This window comes from Talpa europaea (genome assembly GCF_964194135.1).
Source record: "Talpa europaea genome assembly, chromosome: 7".
Classification (NCBI taxonomy): Eukaryota; Metazoa; Chordata; class Mammalia; order Eulipotyphla; family Talpidae; genus Talpa; species Talpa europaea.
In genome coordinates, this window is record NC_140074.1 from 61,004,674 (window position 1) to 61,018,405 (window position 13,732).

The 13,732-nt window shown below is 47.0% G+C and overlaps 1 protein-coding gene across 2 annotated transcripts in view; it reads right to left on the reverse strand.

Moving 5' to 3' along the window:
* PTPN3 (protein tyrosine phosphatase non-receptor type 3) overlaps positions 1 to 13,732 on the reverse strand; it is a gene marked incomplete at both ends in the record, with an annotated part of 127,748 nt that overhangs the window by 90,700 nt on the left and 23,316 nt on the right. The window contains one exon of one of the 2 annotated variants that reach the window (XM_084237334.1): positions 3,678 to 3,772. The exons of the other annotated variant lie outside the window; for it this stretch is intronic. Of the gene's footprint in view, positions 1 to 3,677; positions 3,773 to 13,732 lie in introns of those variants that run through there. 2 annotated transcript variants of the gene reach the window in all.

Genomic DNA, 13,732 nt, shown 5'->3' on the forward strand with positions numbered 1-13,732 from the left:
TGCCTCCTGAATGTCATCTTTTTCTACCTTTAAGGCTGCATTCAAATGCCAGGTACTCGCTATGGTGTCTCCTGATGCCCATCAGAATGAATGGCTCTCTCCACTGACCTCTCTGGCATCTGGCTTTTATCCTCTTTTAAAGCAATAGATAGATAGATGATTGATTGATTGACTGATTGATTGATAGACAAATAGCTAGATAGGCAGGCAGGCAGGTGGAGATGCATACTGTCTTGCCACAGTATGGGAAGGATTCAATCCATCATGAATCCTTCGAAGGCAGGGGTTGTGTTTTTATTCTGTAGTGCTTGGCCCTGACGCATATATAAGCTCGATAAATGTCTGAATTTGCAGTTAAATCTGTGCTCACAGCTCATCTTAACTTGAAGGCAGATGGCAGCTTCAGGTGCATACACAAGCAGGAGCTATGAAGACTCAAGATCTGAGCCTTGGAACCCATGACCAGATCAGATTTCAGCCAGGGGCCTACCAGTCACTCCCCTGAGCTCCCCCTCAGTGGACGAAAGGAGACACCTGTGAGATCAGAGCCTACAGTCGCCAGGATCCAGACAAGGGCAGTGTGGCTGGTCCCCTTCCATCTCTATCAGAGTTGGTAAGAAGAGCCCGGGCTTGGGAAGCAACACCAGCAGGTTGCCCTGCACCCACCAGCCTGTCAACGCCAGGGCAAATGCAGAGTGCCTCTGGCATTCCAGGCCCTGTAACAGACCCTGGGGAGACATGAAGAGGGACTGGTTTTCCAGGAACTGTCTGGGGGAAGGAAGATGAGCTCTGAGATTATGGTCAATAGCCACCTCTGAGGTAGAAAGGGAGGTCCCCTCCTAAACTGTCATAAACTCTGAGGGTGGGAGTTAGGTAGGGTGCCATTATCTTTCAGTTCCTTCCAATCGCTAAAGCTGAGCCCCTCTGGTGGGGCATGCCCATCCTCAAAAAATATCCCTGGCATGTCTGAAGCCGAAGTTCAGGAGATCACAATTCATGCCCCTTGCTCCTGCCCCCACACTCCTATCCCTCATTAAGTTTCCTCATCTGCAGGGGGGGGCTTGGTATAACATAGAAATTAAACAATGTATATAAAACCTCCTAGTCCACAGTCAACAATCAAGGTGTTGGTATCAATCCCCTGATCCATTCACTGGCTTGGAACCCCAACTTCTTTCTGGGATAAGATCCATCTCAGGCCAGGTCTCTGATACTTGAATGACAATGTTTAAAATTATCAGAATAACTTTTCTATGATAAAATGCAGAAAGGGGGGCTCAGATAGTGTTACCCTGAGTTCTTTCTCCAGTCTCAAGCTGTCCCTGAGAGCCTGCCTGCCATGGGTCTGGCTTGGCCAGAACCTGTCTTCTTCTTGCTAGGAAGTTCCACCAGGCACCCTGGTTTCACTGGCTTATTCTGCACCCCCACCCAGCACTGTATCTGACCTATAGAAGCAGCTCAATAAATGCTTCCTGAAAGGAATGGCTCAGCCACGCCAAAAACCTTCAGTAACATGACCTTTTATGTTCCTTGGCTAATGTCTAATTTGCATATAGAAGTCTGGGAGACAGCAAATCACCAGAGACAACTTAGGATCAATACAGAGTGTTAGGCACATTTTATTCAACTCTAATTCTCTGCAAATTGGTATTCCATTAACTGTATGTGGGATTTATGGGCGCGCACTATAAACTAGAATATTTAACTAGAACAACCTACTCTCTTCAGATAATAGCTCACTGTTGTTAATTTTCAACTAGTCAATCTCAGGAAGGTTTCCTGCCTCAATCTACTTTACATCTTGATTTAATCATCAGGAAAGTCATCTATTTGAAAGTTTCCATACAATAAAAGACAGCTTGATGCAAAAGAAACAGACCTGCCTATAGAACCAGAACACTAGAGTCACATCCCAGCTATACCACAGTACTGTGTAATCTGCTGCTTAAAGCCTCAATTTCTTCTTCTGCAAAACGGGAACACCACCAGTCTTCACCAGGGAGTTATAAAATTTAAATGATTCAATGCATGTGGACGCACTCCACGCTGTTACAAGCTTAGTTCTTACAGTAAAAACATGAGAGGAAAATCTCCAACAACTCTGATCAGCTAATGACAGAAAGCAGGGTGATTCTAAAAGGACAGAAGGGATATTTTGTCCCCACCACCACTCTGGGGATACTCGGATATGTCTGGAGGCATTTTTGGTTAAACAAATGAGGAAAAGGAAGGGATTGCTACTGGAATCTACTGTTTAGAAACCAGGGATGCTGCTAAACAGCCTACAATGCATAGGACAGGCCCCACAATGAAGAATTATGGAACCACAAATCTTAACAATGCCAAACCCTTACCTAAATAATCACTGGAAGTTGGGTTTGGGAGCTTTTAAGAACAGAAACCTTCCCAACCAGGCTTTACTTCCTCGCATCATCTGCTGAAACATTTGCAAGATGGATCATCTTGCAAAGCAGCTCTTTTGTAAGTAAAGGCTAAACTGCCAACTTCTGGAATTTCTGAATGTATAAAACTGCTTTTAAAGAAGATGCTCTCCTATTACAATTTGGCTAAACTGTTTTTCCAAAGTCCTTGACTTCAGAAGTCCTGGGCACAAAGACAGGGCCCGTCACTGTGCCACTAGGCCCTAAAGATGCTTTGGTAATTCTAATTTCCTGATGAAATGGAAGCCAGGAGGGTCTCTAAACGAATTAAATTCACATCACGCCAACTGCTCGCCTGCTTTGTGCCGGGCATGGTGCCAAACACCTCCACATAATTTATCCCACTTAATCCACCCAACAACCCAGTGAGGTGGGCATTATTGCCGGCTGTTTGCAGGGGAGGAAATTGAGGATCAGACAGGTTAAACAACTTGCCCAAGGTCACCAGCTGGCCAAGGGGGAGCCCCACTTCAACCTAGGGCTCCAGTTTCCAAGTCACAAGCTCTTTCCACCACCTCAGAAAACCAGGTGTCAAGTTGTCTCAACTTCCCATGAATTTTTAAGGCAACCACAACTTCCCAGTAAGTTTAGGGTGCTGAAAATGGGGATTTCCGAGGGGCTGGGCGATCTCCCATACACTCCCCACTGCAGCTGTCTCACCGCAGGTACCTGATAAATCATTCCCTATCGGCCACGGAACAGGGAGGATTTATTGGCGCTGGAGTTAGTGCCAGGCCCAGGAAATGCCATCTTTGAAAGCCGAGAGGCGGATTCGCCCTGGGAGCCGAGAAGGTCTGGCCGCTCTAGGTTTCCTCCTCGCGAGTCGTGCGCCCCCTCGGGCCCCGGCCGGGGTCGCGGCGGCACTGGGCCCCCCGGGGTCGCCGACGGTGCAAGCTCCGCCGGTCGCGTCCGCCCTGCCCGGGTCGGAGCACACGCCCACGCTCCGCCGCCGCGTCCCAGCCCGGCGCCCGGGACCCAGCCCGGCGCCCGGGACCCAGCCCCGCCCGGCCCCGCCGGCTTCCCCGCGGCCCGGCCCCGCCAGGTGTGCGCGGCCGGGGCGCCCCCTCCCCGCCCCGACGTGGCGCCGGGACCCCGAGGCCGCCGCGTCCGCCTGCCCGCCCGCGCGTTCGCCGCGCTCCGAGGGACGGGTGGGGGTGGGGCGCCTCCGAACGAGACCCGGGCCCCCGGCCGCCGCGCGCCCTGTCCCGGGCCCGCTAGGACCACGCCAGCCCGTACCTGCAGCATCCGGGGGCGCGGGGCGCCCAGGTAGGTCGCGCGTGCGGGCGGCGCGGAAGCTCGCTCGCGGCGCGACCTGGCCGCCGTCTGAGCATGCCCAGTGCCGCCCGCGGGCGGCTCCCGCCGGCCGGGCTGGCCGCGACGGGCCCTCGCGCCGGGCGGGGGGCGGGCGCCTGGGCCTCCCTGCGGGGCACCCCCTTCCCTTCCGCCGGGGGACTGGCGCGCCGGGACGCGCCTCCCGGGGTCACCGGGACTCTCCTGCCAAGCTCCGGGCCACCGGGAGTCCCCTCGCGCATGCACGCTGGCATTCGTGCCATAACCATTTATTGGGCACCTACTGTGTACCCGCCGTTAATGATTTCACGTGTGGGAACGTCAGGCAGTCTGCGCTCGACAAATCTGTGCAATGAGGAGTTGTGCACAGCGGTCGGGTGGAGCTGGGGTCCTGCTGACTCCAGGTGCAGTGCTCATCCGGTTGCACTGGTAAGTCTCCAGGGTTAAACTTTTCCCCTGCTGAGATTGATGGGGCCCCTACCTGGCCTGTGATTCTGCTTGCTTCTTCCACCTCAGCTCGGACCTGCCTTTCTGCAGCTCCATGAGCACCTTTCTGTCCTTTGAACACTCAGAACTTAACCCAGCCACAAGACATTAGCGCACACGTTTCCCAGATTTTTTGGGACCAGATTTTCACGCGGGTGGCACCTTCTCATTGCACATGTCCTCCTCCTCGGAGAGGGCTTTCCTGGTCCCTGAATTTGTTCACTGCTTTGGAGACTTTCCATGTCCTCATTTATTTTCGTCACAGTTAACACTAACCATTAATTGATTCAACAATAATTATTGATCTCCTACTCCGGTTCTTCAAGTACGACTAGATAAAAATCCTGTCCCCTAGTGGAGTTTGGGGGAAGAGATGCAGGAAAGACAAATAAACATAGCAAATAAACTAACTATAGCATTTAAGGTGGTAAGTTCCCTGAGAGGAAAGGGTAGGGTGAGGAGACTTGGAGGTGGAGGGAGTGTAATTGCAATGATGTGGTCAAACCCGGCTCTTGACAAAGACACTGAGCAGATGACATTTTAGTTACAGAGATAAATTGGGAAGGGGAGAGGGAACAGCCCATGCAAAGAGACCCTAAGGCACAGAACTGCTTAGGAAATTGCAAGGAGGGCTAAGTAGCAGATGCGGTCCATAAATGATGTTGCCTCTGATTTGCTTTGGTCTTATTGTGTTTTCACGTCCGGAATTTCAGCTCCTGGACTTCAGGTGTCCCAGCTCCTACAGTAACGCCTGGCACACAGTAGGTGCGCAAAATCTAATTGTTGAATGAAAATGTGAGTGAAAGGATGGAGAGATGCCTGGAGCCATCCTGGCCGGCCGAAGGTACTCGAGATCTAGGGTGGTCCGGTCGGCCCAGTGCTATTTGGTGGCCTCAGCAGCGCCAGGTACCGCACTTAGGTACTTGTACCCGAGCGGCACGTCGCTGGGCAGCTCCACCTCAAGGGGCGCAGCCTGAGCGTCGCGTCCGGGGAATTCCGACGGAGCCAGGGAGTCCCTGGGACGGGACCCGCCCGCGCCCCGCCCCGCCCCGCCCGCCGGTTGCCGGCAAAACCTGGAGCCTCCGTGCCTGGCCAGCACCATTTGGACGGGCGGAGAGTGCACTGGGCATGCTCGAAGTCGGCCAGGAGCGCTGGAGCGCCCGGGAGGAGGAGCCTCCTGGGCAGGCCTGGAGATGCCCAAGGCACAGAGGCCCGCTGACCCCAAGCACTTTTCTGCTTCCACACTCTTATATTGGTTACAGGGACTTTTTTTTTTTTTTTTTTTTTTCCCATAACTCAGTGGGAATTCACAGTTCAGCCGGGAAAAACGTTCTTTGTCTTTCCTCAGCCTCTGTGTGATGAGGGAAGAACCTCACCCTCTCTGTGCCTGAAATAATACAAATAGTTACTGCCTCCCGCTGGGCCGCCTGTGAAGATGGAGTGAAATCAAGAACGTCAAGATGTTTAGCCACTTTAAAGATCCATTTCTTGAGTGTCTACTCAATTATTCGTCAGCCTCATGCCAGTTTACCAGTGCTGAGATGAGGAAACCAAAGTTTGTGAATTTTTGGTGCTGTCTCAATTTGCTGTCCACTAGATACTCGATTGAAACCACCTTTATTCACCACCGCTGTAATGTGAACAGTCACTAGCTTAAACCCTGTTCTCAATTCAAGCTAAAACTCTCCACACACCTAAGGAAAAAGAGCTAGATATTTAAAATATCGTATCTTCCAAGTCACCATGACAGAAACAAAAGGAAAGATTACCACCCCCACCCCCATTGGAAACAAATGTCCAAAAGTTGAGAATGATAATTAGATTATGGTATATTTGACAAAGTAATAATTAGCTTACATCATAGACCATGTTGCAACGGGAAATTTACAATATTAAGTGGAAAAAAGATAATCACTCTGAGCGAAAATTATATCTACACATACACCACCATGAGAAGAAAATACAGATGGTCTGATTTTTTGGTTTGGTGAGATTGGTTTTTCTTTTTAAGTTTCTTAATGTCAGAATGTTACGTTGCAATAACCAACACTTAAATGCTCAAATTAAAATTTCTTGAAGCTTTGTCTAAGTTTAATAGCAATAGCAATAGCTAGTACTATTATCAAACTGAAGTGTGATCAATATTTTACACATAACCTGTCTTGCAGTTGTTTTACAGAGTGGGGTTTTTAGCTTAGTTTTTACCTAAGAGGAAAACAACCTAGTAGATGTTCACAACTAGTAAGAGATAGTGTGAGGATTAAACACAGTCTGGCTTCAAAGCCAGGGCATTAGGTTTTAGAACACACTGCCTCTATGTGGTATTGGTCATAAGAGAAAACATATATCATTTCTTTTTTTTTCAATTTTGCCTTTTATTTTTTTAACCTCTGATGTGTTTGTAGTCTACAGATTACCTTTAAATGTTTTGGTCTCCCATTATTGTTTTATTCTTAGAGTCAAAATGTTGAAGTCGGGCCTCCCCGGTGGCGCAGTGGTTCAGCGCTGGGTTACGAAGCTGCCCTCAGCCTCTGCAGCGCTGGTTCGATCCCTGGCCACCAGGTGAGGGTCCCACATGGCGTGCAGACCTCTCCTGCCGCCTGCTGCTCCCCTCAGCAGTGTATTTCGTCATTCTGCCTGCTCTGCTCTCCCCTCTGGCTCTGGTGAATTCTCTCACCCTCCCGCGCTTCTGACTGTACCCAGTGCTTGTATAAATAAATAAATAAATCTTTAAAAAAAATGTTAAAGTCCATCCTTTTAAATCATTGCACCTAAAGGGACAAGATATTATTATGAGCAAGACTTGATCTTGTATCACAAACCTCCCCAATTTTATGCAAATGATGCATTTGCATGGACATATAATCTTCTTAGTCTATGGTTGAACCCAACCAAATCTGGAGCAAATAGAACCCCAGTCTGGAGCAGAGCTGTTTCAGGTCTTAGATAAAGAGGCAGGTCCAGAAAGGGCCCGCAGTAATACTGTCAAAATCACACCATAATGGAACCAGGTAGTCCATGGACTCCTCAAGACCTTGCTGCAACAAGAAGCTATGGAGCTGAAAGTCTTGATGTTTGCCAAGAGGAAGCCAGCGCTCTCCTACTGCTGCAGGAAAAAAGTCAGCTCTCTATTTTAATAGTGCTGGTGGATTATATCTTGCCCAGAATTCCAGAAGCCTCTGAATAACATTAAATGCAAAATGTGGGCCTCCCTAGTGGTGCAAGGGGTTAAACACAGCACTATGAAGCTATCCACAGCCTCTGTAGCATGATCCCAGACCCGTCAGGGAGTAACTCAAATGGCCCAGCAGACCTCTAGTCTTGCTCTTCTCCTGCTGCTCCCTTCAGCAGTGTATTTCACTCAGTCTGCCTGTTCTGTTCCCCACTCTGTCTCTGGTGAATCCTCTCACCCTCCCCACCCCCCCCGTAACTTTGGCCTGTACCCCAGTTCTTGTATGCATAAATAAATCTTAAAAAAAAAAAAAGCAAAATGTCAAAGAGAGTCTTCTCCTTAAAGAGAAAGATATACCTCCAACTGAATATGCATCCCTGGTAATGAACCAGATTCATCCAACTTAAGAGGAACAGGAGAAACAAGCAACTGACATAGCTATTAGCAGCATTCCCAGAAGCTGCCATTTGGGCAGAAAATCTGGTGCCACACACTGCACACAGGTAATTGGCTAAGGCATTTATAGGAGTTTCCTGGAAGAATCACTGAGTATTGTCATTCACGTCAAGACTCAGGAAGCCTGGGCATCACGTGAACTGTTTCAATGATTTACAGGGCAGGGCTCCCTACTGAGATGCTAATTCTCATCAATTATTTGTGCTGTTAATGCAAGCTCAAGAAGGGCCTATGTCTTCATAAATACATGGCGCTGTTATAATGGCAAGGGAAAAGAATATAATGTAAAATCACATGCAGAGTATGATTTCCATGGTGTGAATTCTACGTTTAACCAAGTGATGCCGTTTTGTAGGTCCCCAATGGTTGAATGTCACATAGATATAAAACGTATATATAAAACACATATATAAAACAACTTAATACATACACATAGAAAAAAAAAAAGGCTAGAAAGAAGTGCCCAAAATGTTAACAGTGGCTGTGTCTGAGCATTGCCTTTACAGGCAGAGAAACAAGCTACAGAAATTATCTTTCATAAATTGGGAGAATTTCAGGTCTTTGGGTATCTCTTTCTGTGTATGTATTCGTAGTTCCTTAAATCTTATTGTGGTGGGTTTCTTTTATTATCAGGAAAAATGAAGCAAACTTAAAAGTTGGCACACCAAAGAAAATGATATAAAGATAGGGAACATGGCTCTCTGGAATTGTACCAAATATTAGCAGTTCTTTCATGGAGAGTAAAAACTGCCTTGGACAGGGGTGGCAGATGGTGACAGTAAGGCTGTTTCTGGTCCCAGGGGGGAGGGAGAGGAAGAAGTGATCCGTGATCAAGGAAGGAGCCTGCTCCAGAAATGTTAGTCCAGATTGGAGCCCCTCATCCCCTTAGTCTGTATTCTTTTTTTTTTTTTTAATAGAGGCATGTTTTTTATTTATTTATTGTTTTGTTTGTTTGTTTTGTTTATACATGCACTGGGTACAGTCAGAAGCGCGGGAGGGTGAGAGAATTCACCAGAGCCAGAGCGGGGAGCAGAGCAGGCAGAAGGACAGAAGTACACTGCTGAGGGGAGCAGCAGGCAGCAGGAGAGGTCTGCGCGCCATGTGGGATCCTCCTCCGGTGGCCGGGGAGCAACCGGGGATCGAACCGGCTCCTCAGAGGCCGCGGGCAGCTTTGCAACCCAGCGCTCAACCGCTGTGCCACCGGGGAGGCCCCTTAGTCTGTATTCTTGCAACTCCTAGATTCATTTGAGAAACACATAACTTTTAAGGCTAAAGGTTTAGCCATTGAAAAGTGTCTTTGTATTGTAAATTATCACTGGCAAAAGGGCAGTTTTGTCTATAAAACTGATGAACAAATTTAGCATGAGTACAAGGGAGGAGATTAAGTGATTGTAATCTGTCCATTCATCAAATATTTATTAAACACCTACTGTGTGTCCAGCATTGCTCTAATTGTTTGAGAGACATCAGTGAACAATGCAAAAACCAATCTGCTCCCCTGGGCATGCAATCAAATAGGGTGTGTCAAACAATGAACAATAAGCATTAGAAATAAGTGAATTGTATTGTATGTTAAGAGAGCAGGGTAAGGGCAAATGGGAGCATGATGGAGGTGGGGTGGGGAAGGAGTTGTAATTTTAAATATGATTGAGAAATCTAATCACTTAAGCAAACACTTAGTCCAAGACCCAAAGGCGATGAGGTGGTTGTTTATGCAGATATCTGGGGGAAGAATCTTCTGGGCAGGGGGAATAGCCAGTATAAGCTCCTTGAGGTAGGCTATCTAGAGTAAGGAGGCTGATGGGGCAAGGGAGATAGCTATAGGATATGAAATCAGAGGTACCAGGGATCAGAACTCAAGGGTCTGCTCATTATCAGCCCCAAGAAGGAATTCAGCCCTTCAGTCTGAGCTAGACAGAGGCCAGGTCAACATAATGGCTGCCCAAGTTGCTTGTCAAAACATCATAAGTTAAGTGCTGACCCTTTAGAGGGTCACTCAATGCCGCGACTGTAAACTCAGATTTGAGTAAGGGAATGGAAATCATGCAGCAGTTCTCCATGATACAGGAATCAGCCAGATAACCCACACACACTACCCTACATTTTAAAAGGAACAGGTTTATTACTAAAGGAGAAGAGTCTCCCGGGAGCCTAGGGTTTAAATCTCAGTGCTATCACCTCCTTGGCCAAGGAGCTACTCACATGGTGTAGCAGAACTCTCTGGTCTCATGCCCTGTTCCCCTCAGCAGTGTATTTCAGTAGATCCACCTGTTCTGCTCCCCACTCTGCCTCTGATGAATCCTCTCACCCCTGCACACCTCTGGCCTATACCCCAGATCTTCTACTCATAAATAATAAATAAATAAATCATTTTTAAAAATGTAGAAAAGGAGAAAAAGAGGTACCTGCATAGTCACAGGTGGGTAGGAGAGTGGCCTAAGCACATATATTTAATATCATCATAGAAATGGAAAAATAACATTAATAATTATCTCAGGGGATTGTTAGACCTATAAGACCACTTGCGTGAACCATTAGGGATACAGGGACCTAAACTGGAGAAACTCTCTGTGGCACACACTATAGATATGCAAAAGGCCCAAAAGGATTACAATGGACCTGTGAACCACCACATAGATGTGCTGCCACACATAAAAAAGGAATGTAAATTGAGACCCTGCTCTGGAAACTCAGAGCATTGGAGGATGCTTCCATCAACAGAAGTCTGTGGCTTTAGAAGCAAAGAGAAACAATGAGAAATGCAATTAAGTGGAAGTTGGTGTCTTGACTTCTGGCTGATGGTATTTAAGCAATGGCCTTCCTTACAAAAGGGTGGTGTCATCTTACAAAACCAGGGAGAATGATTCCTCCAGTCTCCCAAGCCAACCATTCCTTCCAGGTTCATATGCTGGAATCAGAAGAGCAAAGTAAACACCTTGGCAATGTAGAATAGTCATACAGAGGTCATGACTTTGAAAAATCAGCCATGACAAAGGAAATAAACACTCAGTAATCAGCAATAGAAGATTCCAGGGAGAAGAATGAGAAATGATACTACAGGCAACATTTCTCAAAGTGGAATCCAGGACCTACATATCACCTTGAGGGAAGAATTTCTGTGAAAACTCAGACTCCTGGCCTCAATCCAAACTTTCTGGGTTGAGGGACTCAGGGATCTGCATTTTATGATCCACTGTAAGAAAGTTTTGCACATTTTATTTTTAAGATTTATTTATTATTTATTTATACAAGCACTGGGTACAGTCAGAAGCGCGGGAGGGTGAGAGAACTCACCAGAATCAGAGCGGGGGAAAAGAACAGACAGACTGACGAAATACACTGCTGAGGGGAGCAGTGGGCATGGCAGGAGAGGTCCCGCGCCATGTGGGACCCTCGCCAGGGGCGGGGGATTGAACTGGCGCTGCAGAGGCGGCGGGCAGCTTCGCAGCCCAGCGCTCAACCGCTGTGCCACCAAGGGAGGCCCTGCACATGACATTTTAGAGCTTCTGTTCTAAAGTCTCCATTATATGTACACAAAGAATATTGTCTGAGTATGAACTGATTTCCCTAAATCATATACAATATTATAAACCAAAGTTAACTCAATAATAAAAAATCAATACAAATTTAAAACATCAACATAGTCTCAAACTAAAAGGATGGGAGGTTTTACCAAGAAATAATCATGTAGGTATTGCTGCTGCTTAAATGATAGGACTAAAGGCCAGAGCATCAACTTCTCCGAGAAGGTGAAAGTCAAGCCAACATAATGGCTGCCCAAGGTGCTTATCAACACATCAAAAGTTAAGTGATGACCCTTTAGACTGTTGCTCGATGCCTTGACAGTAAACACAGATTTTTGTAAGGTAACAAATCATGCAATAGCCCTCCATAATTAGGGAGTCAGCCAGACAATCCAGATTATGCATATTATCTTTAATATCATCATAGAAATGGAAAGACAAGAGGGGCGTCCCTGGTGGCACAAGGGCTTAAGTCGCAGCACTAAGAAGCAATACAAACCCACTGCAGCACGGCACGAGTTCAATCCCTGGCCGGCCAGAAGCTAACCCACGTGGCGCAGCAGACCTCTCCTGTCTTTCCCGCTGCTCCCCTCAGCAGTGTATTTCAGTAGAACTGCCTGTTCTGTTTCTGGTGAGTCACCCCCCCCCCCCACCTCTGGCCTGTACCCCTGCTCTTGTATGCATAAATAAATAAATCTTTTAAAAAAAGAAATAGAAAGAACATGCAGTAATTATCTCAAAGGGTTCTCAGACCTTCAAAAACACATGAGTGAATCCAATGAAGAGTACATAAAAAGGGGTATAAGCAGAGGGCAAGAAGGTATGGAGAGTATCACTATTCCCTGCAAGCATATAGGGAATCCTAATACACAGCTGTCAGGCTCTCTGCCCTTGACTTTGGGTCTCTGACTCCATCCATCTGACCATGCTCTCCTGTGGCCAGGAGCAAGCTAACCAGATGAGTGGAGAAGCGTTGGTAGTAGTGGTATTCATCATGGTAGCGATGTTTGCTGGGAGGAGTAGTCCTTAAAATAAACACACTGAAGTGTGTAGAGTACACACAAAACTGAAGTGGGAAGGTCATTACCTCCTAAAGGGGAGCTGGACAAATAGGGGCAGGTAGTGACAGGCATTTACATTTTGCCAATGTCTTTTCATCTCTTCTGAATTATTCACTATGTGATGTCTAGCCGATTTACAAACAAGTGTCTCTAGAAGAAAATTATATGCATAAAATTAAAAAAATATATTTTGTTTTACATGTTGGCTCCCCTAAATTTTGCTGACCAAGGGCAAAGCCCACAAAGTGATTTGGCAAGTTGAAGCTTTAACTATGATCAGGGCACAGTAAAGGGTAGCTTTCTGGAAAGAAACAGTCATAGGTCAACAGTTCTTACTCTTAATGGAAATGCATGTGGCTGGGGAATGGAAGAGATAAAAGAGCTTTGGATGAGGATAAAAGAGAAAGAAACATGGTTTCAGTGACCTTGAGACCAAGAAGGATGCTTTCCTGACACACCTGGTAACAAAATGGCCAGAGAAGTAAGATGGAGAGCACCAACCACCCAGGCCTCTACTGGAAGAGATGGCCAGCTGAAACATGTCCTAGCTTGGCTGACCACTCCCTCCCTGAGATGCTGGAAACGTGAGCTGGGCCCAGGAGAAAGTTGTGCTCCCAAGCCCTGATGACATTTCAAGAATGGGGGACGGTGTTCAGCCTGCCCAGTGCTCTGGTGACCTTCTAGCATTGCATGGATGACACACCACAGGATTTCCTCAACTGCGCCCTGGCGTCCTGCTAGGATATCTTTCTCATTTTTTCCATGGTCACACAGTCACTACATGACTGTCCAAACAGACTGTCCAGCGATGTCTCTGTAAACATGAGTCACATGTGAAGTTCAAAGGAGTGGTGTTCGGCCAGGGGCAGCAGAGTGCCTAAGGCATATCATCTTCACGTACAGGGATGGGTTGATGAGGGCCATATGATTTCCTGCCAAGATGTCTGAGGAGTACTTGAATTCTTCTTGCAGCTGCCACTAGCTGCCTACATGGATAAATTGCATTTCATCCTACACTTCAACTTCTAGGGTGAAGCTATGTAGCGATTGTATCAGAAAACATTACCCTTTGCTCATTTTTTCAGCTTCTTGGACTTCTCTCAGTTTTGTCTTTGATGTCATCACTTTACCCTGCCTTGACATCTTAGCCCAACCACCAATGCATACCTTTCTCTCTTCTTGCAGATGAAAGCTTTCCATATCAGCCTCCCAAACAACTCTTTCTGTTGAAAGCCTACCCATCCAGAAAAGTCCATCTTGTAAGCTTCCTCTTTTTACATTATTAACTGGTTATGACCTCTT